At 38.1% G+C, this 18,637-nt stretch overlaps 1 protein-coding gene across 1 annotated transcript in view; it reads left to right on the forward strand.

Moving 5' to 3' along the window:
- Positions 1–1,268: 1,268 nt before the first annotated feature.
- Positions 1,269–18,637, forward strand: part of LOC119894657 (PDZ domain-containing protein 2-like) — a gene marked incomplete at its 3' end in the record, with an annotated part of 31,975 nt that continues 14,606 nt past the window's right edge. The window contains exons 1-2 of the mRNA XM_038707320.1: positions 1,269–1,571; positions 17,666–17,900. The remainder of the gene's footprint in view (positions 1,572–17,665; positions 17,901–18,637) is intronic.

The following is an 18,637-nucleotide window of genomic DNA, read 5'->3' on the forward strand; positions in this document are numbered from 1 at the left end:
TTGACTACAGATTTTGTCCCAGGATTTATTATGCATTTCTTCTTCTTTGTTGCATGTTTAGAATAATAAGGTGAGAAATGGGTCTGTTCTGAGTTCATCCTGCACTGCAGCAGCTAATAAAGTCCATTTAATCCAAAAAGCTTTTCTTTTAGGCAGCTGGAGCAGAAACACAGTAACGATGAAATGTGTGCTGTTCTCACATTCTTCCTCTGTATGTACACATAAACAACAAGGCAGGAAATATAAAAGGAATTTATTTTATTGTTTGGGTACATTATTGTTCAGTGTACATGCTCACATCTGAACCAAACTTTACGTGCTTGATAACTCTCCCACCCCGCAGACATCTACACACCAATACCGATGTATATTCATAGCGGCAAGTGCTATGTAGCTCCACATAGGGGACACAGGAAGTGACATATAACACCTTCATGCGGTGTCATAACCGCGTAGCAAATTCACAGCCGCACCGGCAGAGCTCCAGAATATGCAACTCGGCCGGCTTACACGCGGACGCGCTTACAAGTGTGAGGGCCCGCCCAACGCTGCTTGCAGCTTTAATTATTTATTGTTTTATTCATTTATTGATTGTTCTGGCACTTTGGGTTTTCAAAACATCTGGGCCAGTAACCACACATTATGGGCCAGTCAATCAAGGCACATACAAATTGATTTTCAACTGCAGTTTTGTCTCTATTTTAATACTATGTAGTTTATTGGCCCAATAGTCCAGCGACCCACTCGGAAAACTCCTGGTTCTCCCACTGGGCCTTTGATTGATGCCCATTAACTGTTTTGTTTTTCATGCCATGCGTTGTGGACATGATTAGCCTATTTCAGAACATATGGAAATTCATGAGCAAAAAGTTAGGCAATATGTTTGTAATATTGATGAGATAAATTTAGTGATTCAAATTAACTGTGTTACATTTAACACATTTAAATTTAGAGTTGGAGACAAAGATGATTGTGAAAATGAAACGTTTACATCACAGTGTTTTAATTAAATAACAATAACTTTACATAATTGTTTACCCCTCTATTTTTCATTTGTTGTAGGCCTACTACTACCCCGCCATAGAGCCATGAATGTGATCATGTGGCGGACCAAAGTAGGTGGACCAAAGTAGGGATTCGCACACTATCAGCCACATCGTTGGGAAGTCGAGCAGCATACAATGTGGGAGGAAGTGATGCCTGTGGGCGGAGTTCAGGGCAAAACAGCCGTCTCGACTCCGCCCTCCGCCTGCAGGCGAGACTGGGCGGCATGTGGAGAACAAATGCACAACATTAATGACTGCGGTTCTAGGAACGTTTGGCGTAGTGGATGGGTTTTTCTGCACTGGTTATCTGTTGAATGGACTTTCGAAATCTGTACCCACTTTTTTTCCAGCAGAGATGCTGCTTTGCTGTACTTTATTTTTCCACGGATTTAACAGCTGATGCGCATTTATAAATTGTAAATGTGTCATTCATCGGTTTCATTTTTTAAACCGTGAAAACATGGACTATTCTAATGTTTTGAACTGGAATTGAGCCTTCGAACTCCATGACCGTATAGTTGAAAGGTACGGCGTACTCTGTATTATAGCCTACTAATGTAATGTTACTATCTGCTAGTTTCCTACATTCTGACCATAGTGGAACATACTGGGTAACAGTGACTTACAAAGTGACGCTTTTTCCTATCAGTGTGTTTAAAGTGTATTTTCACAGGGAGACAGAAATGGATAACGTTAAGGCAGCCTTCAGTATAATTATAGTCATGAAGCAAAAAGACACGAATCAACTATCAACCCAAAACACAGGAGGTCTGTTCCATTCAGCTTTAGAACTCCTGTCTGAAAACACTTTTCCTAACCATTTTTTACATTCTAATTTGTATGGATTCAAATGTGAACCCGCAAATGCGTTATTAAATATGAGCACCGGCTGCATTTGAAATGTAGCCCACTGTAGGGAGACTGCGGCCACCATTACAGCTTTAAAAACAGCATTTGAAGTTGCCTTGATCAAGTTGTGTATTTGCCGGGCGGGAATGTCCTGCGCCCCACGTCTTGCTTTTATGGCTGGCCCGTATGCCGGCCCTTTGGATAGGCCAGTGGCTATTCGATACGAGAGTCTCGGTTTCGAAGCCGGTCACGTCGGCCTTTCTGCCCTTTTGTGGGTTTCCTCCGGATGCTCTGGTTTCTCCCACCATCAAAAACATGTTAGGTAGGTAGACACTGCATTTCCATCTGGAGTTGGTCCCCGTGCGCTGTACAGTGGCTGCCCACTGCTCCCTTCAGGGATGGGTTAAATGCAGAGGATGAATCTCGTTATGTGAATGTGACAAACAAAGTACCTTTACCAATAAAACAATAATAATAATAGTCATGGTGATATTAATTTTCCTTAATAACAATATAACAAATGTTCAATAAAAGTCTGATTTAATTAATTTCAGTCACGAATGAATTAGTACTTCATTTTTATGTTAAGATATGTTTTTTGTTGAGGAAATGGACTGAAAAAAGATTTTACTTAATTTTACTTATGCACAATAATATAATAATAATAATAATAATAATAATAATATCATAATTGTTTTGAATGTTCTACCTCAAGTTTGTTAAGTTATCCTCTGTTTGGCATCAAGTGTTTGTTCTGACCATAAAACCACAATTAACTGCTTGGGTTTTTTTTTTACTTTAACTCAGGAGCAAAAATCAGCCTTTAAACTTGAAACAAATAATCATTTGACAATTATTGTGATAACTATCGATATCAAACTATATGACATTTTTATTGTGATTACATTTTTGGCCATATTGCCCAATCCTACTTGCTTCATTTAATGAATGCTTTTACCAAATGCTACTTTGACAAGTAATATTTTTAGAGAAACTGCTTTGTCTTAATACATTCTCTTAAAGTACAATTATGGGGTTACTAGATAAATAAAAAGCAAAGAACGAGGTAAAATCGTGTAAAGTGTGCTTTGTGGTGAAAGTGAATATTGGTACACCAATTTTAAAAGTAGAACGCACATAAGATAAATCATTAAGGTTTTTCTCACTCCTCTCTGGTGCCTACAAATGGGTCCTCTGCAGCACATCTGTCTGTCAGACTCTGTCATGCTTAAATGAGATAGGTGAATCGTCTTAGATTGGTATGCCTTCACTACACTCCAGCTGAGGAAATCTCTGCTCTCTGTAACTCCTGTCAGTGTTCTTCTCATGCTCTTTTGGCTACAGCTTCCAAATTACTTCACTGTGGAACAATGTGATAGCTTTAACATATAGAGGCTGCCGTCCAGGCTGCCCTGATCATTTCCAGCCTACCGCCTTCAGGAGCCACAGACAGTGACAGTTTCACAGAAGTACTGCATACAGTATTCTGAGAGTGTAGAGTGAAAGTTGAAGAAACCAAATGGTCAATTGTGGTTTAAGCTGTTCTTTATGGTCAGAAAACTTGCCAAACAGTGGATCACTTCACAAATCTGAGGTAGAACATTGAAAATAGTTATGATAGAATCTTTTTTCAACAAATATGCCAGTAAACTTAGTTAAAATTATTTTGTCCTTTTTCCTCAACAAATTAAATATCTTAATAGAAAAAGTAAGGGCTAATTCATATAACAATCCAAATGAATAAAATCAAACATTTATTGAATATTTATTGAACATTTGTTATATTGTTATTGAGGAAAATTATATTGCGATAAATTGTTATTGTTTTATTATGGAGCCCTATCTGACACCGTGGATTAAATCGGAAATGAAAGCAACGGGAAATGTTAGACAAAATCCCCCACATTTTCTTACTTACCTTTAGCATTATCTATCACACTGATAGTTGTGAATTTTGCCAAGGTTTACACACTTAAATGAATGATTAAATTATAGTGTGTATAATGTGCTCCGCTGCAAACATTTTAATTGCCAAGTACCTTGTGACAATTAACTAAACAATACAGTATAGGCTTTAGCTCCATTGCTTGTGTGTCCTGGATTCCACTACACTTGTGGGGTCTGACAGCTTTTTGGGGAAAAAATGCTGGACCCCACAAGCTTAAAGGGCTTATTGACGTTCAAGACTTGGTTTTAGGGTTCCAGTTAGAATTAGGTTAATGTTAGGGGTAGGAGTTACAGTTAGGCATGTAGTTGTGATGGTTAGGGTTAGGTTGAGGGGCTAGGGAATGCATTATGTCAATGATGGGTCTCCACGAAAATAGTGACAGAATGGTGTGTGTGTGTGTGTTTACAGTATGTAAATGAATGAATGTCCTAGCTGGCTGTCCCACTGCAACATGTTGATGGCTGTCACAGTCGTGGTCGTCCTCCTCTCATACACCCCCTAATCTCTAGCTACAGCTAACCCTTCCCAACCCTCTATTGTTGCTTCATAGTGCTGGGCAGAGTGAAAGGCAGAATGACAAAACGACAAATGCCCGTACTGTGCTGGTTAATGTTTACTTATTGTGTCATCTAAGTCAACATTTGTGTAAAATTTGGAATTGCCCAATTCATTCTTAAATTGTGTCTCAAAACGTATTTGTTTCTTCCTGTATTCTCCTCAGTCTCTTGAAAATGAGAGAGGGGGAGAGGGAGAGGGATGTTGGAGAACAAGGAAGAGACTGCTAGATTTTTAAAGTATCCAACCAAAAAATCCCACCACCTCCAAAGCAATAACCGCAAAACACATGTGCAGTGAGTGCATGGGCAGGACAGACAGGTAGGCCAGCCAATCTCTATTAAAACAGTAAAACACTATTCATATAAAATAGTGTATTTAAAAATATTAAATATGTCCATTTTTCATAATCACAAGGTTATATGTCCATGTTTAGAATGGCAGAAATATACTGTAGCTACCCAGAAAGAAATTACCTTATTTCATTTTGAATACCACATATTTGATGCATCACGGGGACAACTGAAAATGTGTTGTTATTTTTACATCTATTTTTGTCTAAAAAATCAATGAAAAGTATCTTCTATTCTATCCTTTGAGATTTGTTTTCATCTCTCTGAGTCCATAAAGCAAAGTTATTGTATTTTAATATAAATTTTAATCCTTAATTGCCTGTGTTTAAAATGAACTAATATCATCCATCAGTTATATCCTAACTGAAGTGCAATTAAATAAATATCCTAAATGCCATTAAATAGTTTAATATGATAATTTTCAGTATTCATACAACAAGTAAATTTGAATTGACTGATTAAATTTCTTCAAAAACTTGTGAAAATGTGGGATAAGAAAGCCATTGTCATTCAGCATAATGGGTGGCATTGTGGTATAACATGAAACTTTTTTGTTGCACTGAAGGACAAAAGCGTGATACTAAAGGACTGATTTGATACATAGACATATTTAACAGGCAGTTCCTTGGCCACCTATATAAAGTAATGACCTTAACCTATAAAAATTTCCTTACTTTTCATATTTAATATAGCTGTTTATAAAATAATAACATTAAAAGTATGTTTTCTGTATTGTACTGAAGGACATGCATTTTTGTTACCAGTGTTACTAGAGGATGAAAAAGGGAAATCATCATATATTTCACAGAGATTTCCTCACTTTAGCCCATAGATCTTTTGTTTTTGGTGTCACACACTGTCACATGATTATTATCATGTGATATGCTTTAAAATGGCTTTTTATCTTTGTTATACTGAATGACATTCATGAAGCACAAAAGTTCGGACAGATATTATTAAAGTTTTAAAATATTTACACTATGTTGCCTGTTATTTTATATGCTGCTGCAAACATTTCAATCATGAACGAATTACCACTTAACTCTTTGACCCATAAATGAGTCTGATGAATGATGAACAACACAGTCCACCCTGTACTCTAAGTTAGACAGATGCTAGCTCAGCATATTTTCTTGCAGTCAAATAGGCAAACTTAAATTGGTTAACAACAGCAGCAAATTCCATGCTCCATACCATACTGAACTCAGTAATAGTAAATACCCTACTATTAGCTGAGAAAAAACTATATTGTAATAGGACTCAGACATAACTGTTCAGCTTTGCAAGTACAGTTGGACCAGCTCCTTGGTATTTTGTCAGTAAGGTTACTAGTACAAAACACTAGCTTAGGACACACCCCAGAATGACACACAGCTTGTCAAACACGTTCGTTTTCAACACAAGTTTGGAAATGCGATGACACCTTTTGCAGCAATGCCTAGCTGAAGGACAAAATAAAATTGTAAAGTCTGCGAAGAGCAGAGTGAGAACTACATTCATAGTCAGTAGTGATTTACACCTGTTCTCACCAACCTGATGACTGAGATTTTTGTGTAACTTATTAACTGTTCTTGTTTAGCCAAGATAGGTAGTGTTGACCAATGCCCAGTTGGTAAATGAATTGCCCAAATGTTACAAACCTGAATGAACACTCATGATAAATGACTACCACATTTAGATCACTGTGGTCGGGTATTCGGATTTGGGGGCAGATCTAAATGAATTTATGCATGCTGTAGTTGTGTAGGCATTCCACAGGTCCACTTCGAATCAGGTCCATAGTTATGATTCTGTGCCTGGTGCGGTTTCCTGTTATTGTCAGGAAGTGGTGCTGATCTGCACATTTTATGCCGCTATAATTCTGGATCTTTATCGCTTAATTGTCAATGAAATAAATTAGCCTTTGCATATCTCTGTTGAGACATTACACAGACAGTTTGAAGAATGTACTTTATTTTTAGAGCTGTGGTGCTAGTGAGTGTAACAGTGTAAATGTTATAGATTCTCTACCTTTATTGTTGTCATGACTTATGTGTGTGTTAGCTAATAACATAGGCTAGATAACTAGAACATGATCATTGAGGCAAACTGCAAGGCATTGCAGCATATGTTCAAGTCCTAGTTTGACTTTCTGACAGTCTCAGACTCTCATTCGGTCCAGTGGGACTTGTCAACGTCATGCCTGCTTCAGTAGACTTCAATAGAATTGGCACCACAGTTTAGTACCAATGCAGAATTTGAACGTTATCACTATGAAATAATAATCCTTCCTTCTTTTATAGTTGCCTTGGGTATCAGCTAGGGCTGGACCCGAATGTTGGAATTTCGATCGTTGGGTACACATTAGATTTTCAATTTTGAGATTTGAATGTTGAGGGTTTTTTTCCGCACGGCTGACCTCTGCTCACAGCAGTGAACATAACACTCCAGTTGACATCAAAGGGAAAAAAAAATTTGCCGTGACATTTGCCAGCCGAGCAGGCTAACTTCCGGTTTAGCCCTCCGCTAACATGAATGGGGGTAAAATTGTAAACGTGCAGCTGGTATAGCCTTTTCAAATGTTATCGACCAAATGGATCACATTCTGATAATGAAACGAGTCATTTCGCTCGGGTTGTGACGGTTAAATATATCGATCCACCGTGTTACAGCTGCCGTTTTGGCTGCTAGTAAAAGTTACTTCAAAGCATGTTTTAAAAGTCACCAGCTGTGGACTACAGTGGACCACATTAGTGTTGTTTCCTTTCTGTAACAATGTAACATTTCGGATGTACTGAAATGGGGCTTTTTATAATCTTTGGCCATATGGCGCCTAGCAGGGGGGGATGGGATGAGACATGTAGGTCAGCCTGAAACACGGAACAAAGAGTGGAAAACTAATCCTTGTTGCCAGACTGTAAGGTAGAGACATTTGTTCACCCAACAGTAAAGCAGCGTCTGAGAGTGCCTCACCTTTAGAAACAAAGAGGTGCTGTATAGTGCTAAACAATGCAGTTTCACAAAGAATGACTGTGTCTGTGCAGGCAGGGGGGGGGGGGTATGAGCAGTCGATAGTGACTAGCAGCTGTGTAAAGCATGTCAGTGTTCCTTGTATCAGAAGTCAGAATCTGTTTTATTGCCAGGTATGTGTACACATACGAGGAATTTGACTCAGGATTTTACCTTACTCACGATATGCTTACTTATACAATACAATAACACAATAATAAAATAATAATAAAATAAAATCAGACACAAACTACTGAATAGACAACACTAATATACACACTTGAACAAAACAATATAGACATATTGACAAATAGTGCAGTGATCAGAGTGCAAGGGATGCAAGAGTAAACTATTCTCATTATGTACATGTTGAAGGTGAATATGATATACAGGTACACATACACATACATGCATACATGTACACAGTGTGATGGAGCATAGTGCAAAGGATGCTGGAAAAAATAAATAAGACCTATGACCTTGTGACCTGAGGTAGGTGTATTGGTATACAGTATATACAATATGACATAGTATGAACAGCACTGAAATAGAATGGTGAATAAATAAATAATAAGTGGAAACCAGTAAACAGGGGCTGATTAGAGGCAGAGTTACTGGGTTATTGCACAGGAATTGTTCCTGACATTGAGTCAGAAATCAGCTGTTCATCAGAGTGATGACTTGTGGGAAGAAACTGTTCCTGAGTCTGTTGGTTTTGGCGTACAGTGCTCTGTATATATATATATATTTTTTTAAATATAGGCTAACAAGCAGCAGATTCCATACATCCACTGTTTGTATTTCTGTTTCTCTGCCAAATACACGCTGGCTACCGTTAATAAGTCAGTAAGAACTTTCAACTTAAAACCACCAGGTTTTAGGGTTTGTGTGTCTAAAGCCTTTTCAGACAGGAAGCGACGCTCCGCCTGCTTGGTTACTTGGATCCGCGGGATGTCACTGTGCTCCTTATGTGAACAGAATGAACACTGCTCTGTGGGTAATAACCATGGTTGTGCGCTTCTGAATGTTTGTGCTGTTAGCTTTATGGACACCAGGAAGTGAACACTGTAATTATTTTTTTTGTAGGCTATAGGAGTGATTTTTGGACTTTTGCATTATAGGCCTAGGCTACTTACTTTCATTGTTGTAGCTTATGTACAAGTTCAGTGAACGTGTGTGTGTGTGTGTGTGAAGTTATTTTGATACTTTTGATATGATTGATGTTTGAATATAAAGATAATCTTTTCTTCTTTTTTTTAAGTGTAGGCTAATTGTTTTGTGTCTAGCCTTAAGTACATTTGTTCTATGATTGTTGTATTTCTCAGGAGTTTGTGAAGGTGCACCCATAGCCATAGCATACCTTGAAAACTCAATGTCAGATAGACTACTTTAATGGTCAGTCCCAAATTTCTGTAATGTGAATAACTTTCTTCCCAGATGAACATAGTTAACATAGTGGCAACATCTCTACGTAGTTTGGTACATGATATATATAGATAGGATTCTACATTAGCGGTCTGGTGGTTTGTGTGAACAAGTTGGCCTGGGATTCCTGGCGTGAATTATTGTGCCAGTCTGCCCCTGGCTAAGGGAGTTTACAAGACTAAGATTTAGCAAAAACACCAACACCATGAACTGAATTGCACTAGATGTGGTCCACAACATGTGGGGGAAACCAAGTTTGCTGAGGTAAGTGACACCACACAATTTAAACAGCACATCTTAATGAAGCACAACAGCAACGTAAAACATAAATATGCAGAGACAGATAAGCTACACAAATGAAACGGCCACAACCTGAATTTCCCCAATGGGGGGTTAATAAAGGTATATTTTATCTTATGTGAATTTGTTAAGCACCATTTAATTTCTCTTTGAACTAAAAGATTTTTAAATTAAAAAAGTACCTTGGCATGCCAAATATGACGTCCAGACTTTTGTCAAACGAGAATAAATAAATAAATCTGTCACAGGGCAGTCACTGTCCCTTAGCCCTGTAGACCATAAGCCCCCCAATCTCTGTCGTCACACGTGACTGGCCGCATGCACCCACACCGCACAGTGTTCAGTCAGTGCGTGAGTGTGCATTGCTGAGAAAATGCATAGGAGAACGAGATAAAGAGTAAAAAGACAGAGCTAAGATGAAGCAAAGCCAGGAGAAAAGTGCCATTAAATGCTGTAAAATTACAGATATCTTCATGATCCAGGAACATGGTGATGTTTAAAAAAGAAAACAACATAGATTACTAGCAGGCCCTCATCACATCACATCATATCATATATCACTTTGGTCTTCTTCACTGTTTCAGCTGTGGCTTACTCCCTTTTATTGTGAATTGCACATACATACACTCTGCCACCGTGCCGCCGAACGTGTTGCAGGCTGCAGTTGTTTGGCAGTGAGCTAGAGATTATGTGTAGAGGGGGAAGGGCCCTATTTAGAGGGATTTAGGTCGTTACTGGAAATGTCCTGTTAATTCTGTTGTTACTGAACTGTGTCCAGTTGATAAACTATTCTGTTTGTGTCTCTCTTTCTCCTTTGACTGTCTGTCTATCTGAAGATTACAATGTATCACATACTCACTGTCAGATGTTAAAGAAATACAGCATAGCCCTTCCGGAGCAACTGCAAACGCTTGATGACTTTTAAGCGCTGTGAATAGCTGCAGGTGCAGAGTGGAGCTGTATTTCCCATACATTGATTTATTTGTGGTGGCCGCCACAATATTAACAATGGTTGCCACAGACTGATTCTTTTTTTTTACTATTCAAAATCACAATGGAAAGTATTTCATTGTATTGCTGTGCCAGTGCATTGATTCGCTAGGCTTCAGTTTGCAAACAGTATCTCGATCCAACTAAATTCACTGGCTTATCCTTCCGGAATGACCATTCTCAGTTCGGTTAGAGAGCTCAACATTCGGCCATGTTTCAGTTCAGTGATTGCCACTACGCAGTTGGAGCTCCAGTGTTCTGTTGATATGCGCTACCTATCGAGATATACTACTTAGCCGTTCTGTGCAAGTGCATGGTTAGACTCTGCAATTGCTTCTTGCTAAGGGAGCATTTTTCGGTGAACAAATTCACCCATTGGTTTGTGGGCTACCGTTTCGAAGCCTTGAGTTTGGCATTTTTGTCGCCATCTTGTTTTTTTGTCACCAGAAGTGACCATATTCAGTGTGATATTAACAAATTTTATTATATATATATATTGCTAATTTTGGCTAGCAATAAAACAGGCTTAAAACAGTGTACAGTGGAAAGTACTTTCCGGAAAAAATTCCAGAAAAACAGCTGTCTCTTTAGGCCCTGATCAGACAGAATGCGTTTTTTTTGCAGTGAGAGGTGCGTTTTTTCAATTGTTTTCTATTGGCAGTGAGCATTTTGCGGACTGCTTATCTGCAGTTGCCTAGCAACATTAAAAAAAAAGCACCGCACTGCTCTTTTCTAAATTCAACCAAAAAGGCATTGCTCTGCACCTCACGCTTTCAAACCTGCAAACCGCTTTCTGTCGGATCGAGTGTCTTTTAGTACAGCCAAAAGCTGAACATTCTGAAAATTTACTTTTTTTACAATTGCCATGGTAGTGGCTTGTAAATCACAAGGTAGCCACTCCTTAAAGCACACCTATTTTCTTCTAAATGTGACCATGATTTACTAAATGATGATGCTGGGCAACGATTCAAATTTATAATCGTGACTAATCGTATAATTATCACGATTAATTACATGATTGTCTGCGATTAATCACAATTAATCACAATTGTGATTAATCACAATTAATCGCATAGTTATGCGCAAAATTAAATAATGAATTCTAAAGTAGTGTATTGTGCACTTTTAATTTAAATGTACTTCTATATACACAAACATGCAATAACGGGGTTTGCAAACACTTTAAACAAATAATGTGCTTTTTACCAGCAGTATTCTCTTTACACAGTAACTATAAAATATTTCTTGTAAATCTCAACTTAAACATTAATGTAATCAAATCAAATATAAAACCAAAGCTATTTGCCACTGCCAGGACATTACCTTTTATCTAGCTTGTTAAAACAAGTTACCATCAGAGTCCAGAGCCACAATCATAACATCATAACAGGCACCTTCTGAGCAACAGGTTAACATATATAATCTGTTTACTTGTTTTCTTTTCTGAACAGGTATCAGCAGAAACATTTTTCTTTTATCAGGGAGCAGCATAAACAGTCTAATTTCGATAGCAAGTGTCCCTGAAAGTGATGTGTTCGCCTCACGCAAACGCCTGCCCGCTGCCTAAGCTGAATTGCCTTGAAATTTTTTTACGCTGCACAAATTATTGGATCATTGGATTGAAAATGATCATCATGCTCATGAAACTAGACTGAGACCATAAACTCATTAGGAAAGTGTTTACTGAGGTAATAAATCAGGTTTCAGGAGGAGGATGACCACAGCAGCCAACATGCTGCACTGGGAGAGTCAGTTAGGGCAGAAACAACAGGTGAGATTGACCGCAGACTCAGAGGTAGAAGCAGGGCAGGTCAGAAAAGTTGGTTTTTCTTAGGAAAAGTGGCTTGATTTCTATTCAATAATGTACTGGATACTTTATATACTGTGTATACACAACATGATGCAATGGAGCTGAACCCTATAAAATGTATTGTATTTCCACATATTTACAGGAGACATATTACCAGTTGCTAGGGGGTTTCCTGTAGAACGCTCTCTGCTTCTCAGTGATGGGTCCAACCCGCTGTGTGCAGTCAAACTGAACTGTTCAAGTGCAAGTGCAGGAAATAACGTGTTCTTGACCAAAATATTCTGTGCACCCAAACTGATTGGCCGTGTAGCCTTTGTTTAAGGCTTTATTGTAAATAACTTGTGCACAACAAGACCTGGTATCAAGAGATATTTGACTATTGTCCTTTGCAAGTCATGTTCATGAAGACTAATCAAAAAGCTGTCAGGTTATCACCAACTTTTTTTACTGAGTATTTTGCATATGTATAGGAGAGATGTTTGTACATATAGCATTGCTTGGTTTCATCACTTCAATTCAGCCCTTGTGTCTTAACCAGGACTCTACTGAATGAACTTCACTATGAACTGTTTAATTTCTATGGAGCCTGGCATGGTTTGTGGTGGACACATGGGAGACAAAAATACATGTTGTAAAGTGTTTGCAATCTCCCAAGATGGTTTTTGTGCTGTCTACAGGAACTAAGCTTGAATCATCTATTCACAGCAAGACTGTCCTCCAGAGAAAAATGACAGCATTAACATGTTCAAGCAGCTGAAAAAGACTGATGTAGATGTCAAAGGGTCTAAGGTCGGTGGCAGTACCATAACATATTGATGTTGCTGCTTGGGGGGTGCAAGGAACTTTTCAGGATCATGTTCAAAAGGTTTTTAGGTATAATGCAAAAGTCATTTTATTATCTTTCAATATTCACTTGGTGATAAATATTGGTTGATATTTAAGATTGATTTGGGTATTTATATCTTAGTTTCATTTATACCTTCTACGTTTTGTATAATATCATTATAGAGTAGTAACTTATTTTGTTTACAGTAATTTTTACAGTAATTTCGACTGAATGCTAACATAGCTCCTGGCTTTTGTAGTTATTGTAGGTTTTTTTTCAGCTCAATCTGTGTCCCTCCCCAGAGGTTCTCTAAATAAAGGGAAAGAGAATAGTTTGCCAGTTGTCTGTGGTGATGCGCAAAGTTGAATACTCAGCTGAATCTTCTGAACACACCCACATCAGGATTGCTACCCCAATGCAGCTGTAACAAACAGCACAAACAGCAGATTTATTATTGCTGGAGTGAAAACACAGGGGCAGACACTTAGCTGTTCTAGCTCGTTCTTTGTTCTTAATAAAAGCTTCATGTACGTGTGTACCACAAGATTTCCTCAGCTCATTCAGCCCCTCATTTCCCCTTTATTATCATCTGTTTAATTTCAGCTGTCAAATAAAGTAAAATAGCACCAAAATAAAATCATTTAAAGAGGTAATTTTATGCTTTTTGGCTTTTTCCTTTTCCTTTATTGTGTTATATACATATATAGAATATAATATTTTTTTTTGTGCATGTAATAGGTTTGCAAAGTGAAAAAGCCCAAAGTCCAGCCCAAAGGGAGTTACCATCAACAGAAAACGCTGTTCCTGAACTGCCTGAAAATAGCTAGTTTGTACTACTATCACATGGTAACACGTGTCATAATGCTTGCCTAGTTCCCGCCTGCTGGCATATTTAGCTAAACCCAGAAAAGCTCTTAGAGATCTCTTGGACTTCCTCCCATTAATCATCCATGATGGGACTGTATCTGTCTTCTTTACCCCCTGATATCACATTTTGAAAGTTTCTTCCTGAGAGCCTTGTAAATGTACCCCTGCTAATCTAGACCATAGTTCAGCTTAGGCCAGAACAGGGCAGACCCTGTTTGCCTTCAGTTGGAGAGGAAAGGAGTTGTAGAGACAGATGGTACCACAATGCCCAACAGTTTATTTGAAGTCAAAGCTCTGTATAGTCATTAAAGTGTGGTCTCATGGTAGCCTGCGTTTTAGTCTATATCTGCCGAGATGTGGCTTTACTCAACTCGCTGTCTGTAGTTAAGAGTGTAGATGAAGGGTCTACCCAGATTCTTACTTCACATTCACTGTGTAAGGGGCCCCTGAAGACCTCTGCTGGCTTAGCATGTTTCAGACCAACAAACTTAACATTCATCAGCCATTTACAAAGCATAACTTTAGAAGTTATAGAAGTTAATAGTTAAAAGTTTATAAATAGATTTTAATAGTTCATGCAGGTTTGGTGTATTTTAGGATGTCTTGCACTTCTATAAATAAGTACACAACATTCATTTAGTTTATAGCAACATTACCTTCACTGTCTGTACCTCTGTGTGTAGGCTGCCTCCCTCCCCTCTCTCGCTCCTTACCTCTCTCTCTCTCTCTCTCACCCCAACCGGTCGAGGCAGATGGCCGCCCACCCTGAGCCATGGTTCTGCTCGAGGTTTCTGCCTCTTAAAAGGAAGTTTTTCCTTGCCTCTGTCGCCTAGTGCTTGCTCTTGGTGGGAACTGTTGGGCTTCTGTAAATATCATCACAGAGTACGGTCTAGACCTGCTCTTTTATGAAAAGCGCTGTGAGATAACAGTTGTTGTGATTTGGCGCTATATAAATAAAATTGAATTGAATTGAACAAGAGGTGTTCAGGGACATTCTACCGTAGAGACATTTTTGCCATGAGCATCCAAGTTGTTGCTTTTAACACTGTAAAAGTTGCATCCTTGGATCCTGGAACTGACATTCAGAATGGTTAAACATAATTGGGATTACGTGATTCATTCTACAAAATCAAGTATTTCAGTAGTTTTTTTATCCAACCATGAGTTTTGAATGATGCATAACCAGTTAAGTTAGTTTCATATGAACTCTTAGCGTTTGCCCAGGTGGTACGGTTCGAATAGGCTGGTGTGAAATTTGTCAAATCAGATTTTCAGATCTGATGCATTAGTATATCTGTGGTTGAATAAGGAAATTATATTACATTATAAAATTACATTATAAATTCTTCTTGGATTAAAACAACTTTCTTTACTGAACTTATTGATCTTATAGCATCATCCTGAATGATATGATTTATATGGTCAGCATTTCTTTTTTCTTTTCATGACTTTAATATAATGATATTTTTTGCTATTTCATAACCCTGTGGGGTGAAACTGGTCATTGTTTTGAACAATATACACAACTAAACAGGGTTTTCAAAAACTCCTTTCCTTGCTCTGCCTAAGAATGCCTTAAGTGTGTTTTAAAACAGGTGTGTGTTGTGTATTTATCTGTTTCTCATTAAAGGTTAGTGAATTGTAGTGAGCAGCACAGAATTTTTTTTATGTAACAAAAAATCCTGCTTCTGCCTGTGTGTCATTATTAACATATACTATATACTATGATTTTGCCATGTGGGTAGTTTCACCCAAACATGTTACTACAAAACAGACCAGATCTAAAAGCTAAAAATGCACAGTACACAGGTATTGTTCTGTGGTGCAGTCAGGTTATTTCCTCGCCTGCTTCCTGTTTGTTATCTTTGGGACTCACTGTGCTCCACGGTGGCGAGAGAGTAGAGCATGTGGTGAAGCCAGTCCAGTTGCAATCCCTGCAATCTTGGTGTCAAGAAAGACTGCAGTCTCTCAATGGAGTGACTTTGCGCTGTCAAGCCACAACTACACATGGCAAATCCGCTGGGTTATGTTTTATCCAACTAGGACCAGACTGTCGTAAAGTAACCAAAGAAACCCCTGCCAAAGACTAAATAACCCTACTTCTTCCTGACTTGAGCCCAAATGCATGCAGAGGGGGGTGCAATTGGTGCTTGAGCACTTTTGCCCTTTGATGCCCAATGTGCCCTTTTGTCAATGACAAATTTAATTAATTAATTATTTTTTTAATTTGTAGAGTTTTTGTGAAGGCCTGCCGAATCAAACTATTAGTAAAATGAATTAATAATAATTTCACAGAAAATAAAATGACCCACATTATGACCTTTCACCTGATCCGTGACGAGCCCTCCCGTTCACACAGTTAGTGATTCAGCAGCTCTGACTACAGGTTCCGCCGGTAAGAGGGGTTTGCCGCAATGTGCTTGTTGTGGGTTGTTGGATGTATTTTACAAGAAAAACACAGAGAGGAGCACAGTAGTTGTATATTTCTGTGTGTCGCCTGTAGAAGTAACGTTAGCCACCGACTAACACTGTGCCGACAGCTAACGTTGCTTCTGCACTCAGATAAACAAAGGTGTTCTGTTGACTTCGTTCTTGCTGTTTAAGGGAGAAAAGTTTCACGGGCGTCGCGAGGTATTGTATTTCTTATGTAATTTGACTAAAAACCTTTCACTTGAACTAGGATTATTACAGTAACTTAATAAAAAACGTAGTGTGCGAATTATAGCCTACTTATCAGCCCTTTTTAAAACAACCATTTAAATCAGAACAGTATTTGAATAGATTTAATAACAAACCTTTTATATGAACTAAATAACTGGAAATACATGTAATAATGTCAGTGTCAATATAAAATAAATAATGTTCCTGACATCTTTTTAGATTTATGATTAGATATATAGTCAATCAAAATCTAAATATATCTCAGATTTACAATGCAATATAGAAAATCATCACAATATTGTCTGTATGTCAAGTTATGTCAGCCCACTGTGTTTTAAAAGCTAGATCTGGGTTTTCCCTGTTTTCTTTTTCAAAACTGTGTCACAGCATTTGTTGATGTATCGATACAGAAGCATCTGTATATGCATATAATCAAGGAATACATAACAATATATTTCTGTATCGATATTTTGATAACAGCACTATTTAAATCCTTGTTCCATGTGCCCCTTTAATACTTTGAGCACCTGCCCTTCCAAAGGTCTCTGCATGGCCGTGCCCAAATGTTTAGACAATTGCTCATAAAAATGGACTATATAGTTAAGTCTCTAACCAATAGCTTGTTAAAATTCAGTTAAAAAGTTATTTAAAAATTGTGAGTGGAACCCGAAAGTATATGAATTATTTCAACCTCAACCTTAAATGATGTATTAGTAAACTGTGGCTCCCAGGTTCACTTTTATGTAGGTTAAATTTATATGCAGAAAATGAACTTAAATATTTCAAAAGAGATAAAAAGCAGCAAGGGTCCCTAGTCCACACACCTGATATCTGTTGGCTATTGCAAAAGTACAAAATACAAGTCCCCTGGTATAACTTAAATGGTTTAGATTTTTTTTTCACATTGCAGCTGTCAAGCTCAATTATTAACTAAAAAAGAGGAGGGACTGGCAAGGCAACAAAAATAACAATTGAGAGCATCTCTCTTTTATTTCTGTATCTTTTTATCAACTCCTACAATGTGATCTGTTATTGTGCTGTCATTAGGGTAATGGCCTGATGCTGCACACATTTCCTGCCAGTATTACCCCAGCCCAACTAACTGTTGGAATCATCAGAGTACCTGTTGGTGAGGGACCCCCAGTAGGTCCAGGATGCCAGGATGCCCATCACTCAGGACAACTCCCTCAGCATCCTTCCACTGCTGGAGGACTGGCATGGGGCTCAGAACACAAGACCACAGCAGGACCACAATCTGAATCAGGACAGTTCTGACTATAAGGTACTTCATCGCCTGCATATATATATATATATATAGAGTCCTGCAATAGTTACTACCTTACATATAATCTGCCACAATGACTACTTTCTACTATGTATCATATTCACATCTAGTTTATCCCTTTACCAGCACTAGGGCTGTGCGATATGACTAAAAATTTATATCCCTATATAGGTAATTTCATATCCCAATAACGATATGTATCCCGATATAGAACATTTTTTGTAAATTCAATGAAATATTATGATCATAATAATAATCATCATAAAGGTAAGATAAGCTATTCTGGCGAAATCTAACACCAGGACAAATAACGTTACCATAACATAGAATGAACAACAACCCAGCAAGTAATGTAACTAACGTTAGCTAGGTTGTGGGTTAGCAAGCTGTCGCTACTTGCTGCTGCAAAGTAAACATGAGCACAGAAGCTCCAGACAGCGATACATCTAGGCTTCCCACCTTCAATACAGAAAAATAAGGAACGCCTGCCGCAGTGGGGGCCACACACCTATTACCTATACCGATTGTGTGCCAGGGGCGGTATATCATAACTTAAAACATGTTTTCAGGAAAGTATTAAGATTGATACCAATGGACAATAATAAACATAGGCCAACAATGACAAAAATGATAGACCACAATAGGATGTGAACTGTATTTTATTAACTTATCAAATGAGACCTATTAAACTGCTTTTCCAGTCCTATATTGTAGTTCTGTAACTGCTGAATTGG

Source organism: Micropterus salmoides, unplaced genomic scaffold (genome assembly GCF_014851395.1).
Source record: "Micropterus salmoides isolate LMB-PRFRI ecotype aquatic unplaced genomic scaffold, ASM1485139v1 Ms_hic_scaffold_832, whole genome shotgun sequence".
NCBI classification, from domain to species: Eukaryota; Metazoa; Chordata; class Actinopteri; order Centrarchiformes; family Centrarchidae; genus Micropterus; species Micropterus salmoides.